Here is a 1276-nt window from a genome sequence, read left to right on the forward strand (position 1 = left end):
CGGTTGATTATGCAACGTTACTCAATATAACAGCACTCAACAACTCAATATAACACCAAGGTAGTTTGGCTGACCTGGAATATCTCTATAGTGTCTCTAAATGACATTTGGGATTTCACGAGCTTCACGGATTCCAGCAGATTATGCAATGCTATTATTTATGGCGAAAATACAAAGTTACTCTTGTAGATTTGCAGAACTTCATTACAGAACGGTTTGGACAACCATCAATATGCCATATTATAATAACCAAGTAGTTTTCAGATTGCTCCAGTAACCGCGATTGATTATGTTACAATACTCAAAATAACAGATATGGCTGTTGTTACGAGTGTAGACCTGACGTTCTGAATTCCAAGATAGTTTGGCTGACCTGGAATATCCCTATAGTGTCTATACATAACATTGTAGATGTCAAAAGCTTCACGGATCCCAGTAGATTATGCAATGCTAATTTTTATGGCGAAAACACATAAATCTATTCTTGTATATCTGAAGGCCTTCACTCTTGGACAATTTGGAACTCCTAGAACGTCTCCAGGTTTTGGTAGCTCTTTGGCACTTAGTTAAGATTTAAGCTCTTTTAGTTAAAATTTAATCTCTCGCAGAATTCCTGTATAAATCCGTAAATAAATAAATGGATAAATTCTTGAAGTTATTCCTGGAGGATTACCCGGAGAAATATCATAGAAATTCCTATATAAACCCTGACGTTATTGCTGAGGAACTCCTAGAAAAATTTCATGATGAATCCGTAGAAAAATTCCTGGAAGAATTTCTAGAGGCATTACTGTAAGAACCTCTAGAGGAATCCCTCGATAATACTCTGGTGAAAATCCTGATCGGATTCCTGGATAAACCTCTGGTAAATTCTTAGAAGCAAACTTGCTATTTGGTGGAAACATTCGCGAAATGATGCGAATTGCTTTCGACAACGAATAAGTTTTCACCCTTCCTTGCTTTATCGAATCAATCTCCCGTTCAAATAGCACACAAACAGACTCGACGCTGATCAGCATTGTTGCCTGCTCCTTTTCGCCGTTGAGCTGTTGCGTTCCAGCCAAGCCTGTCTTTTCATCGCTTTCGATGCTTTTCGATCAGCTTATCGCGAAGCATCGTAGACTGGAAACGTTATTGGTGTGGCGTCGGTACATGCGAATTTTGCTTCTGTGTGCGTGTCGAGCGTTCGTGCCGTAGCTTCTAAAACCAACCCATTCGGTGTTGTTCGGCTGTTCGGGTGAGCATGTGGCGGTACTGACAAATGTTTGCAAAATCT

Source organism: Aedes albopictus, chromosome 3 (assembly GCF_035046485.1).
Source record: "Aedes albopictus strain Foshan chromosome 3, AalbF5, whole genome shotgun sequence".
Taxonomy (NCBI): Eukaryota; Metazoa; Arthropoda; class Insecta; order Diptera; family Culicidae; genus Aedes; species Aedes albopictus.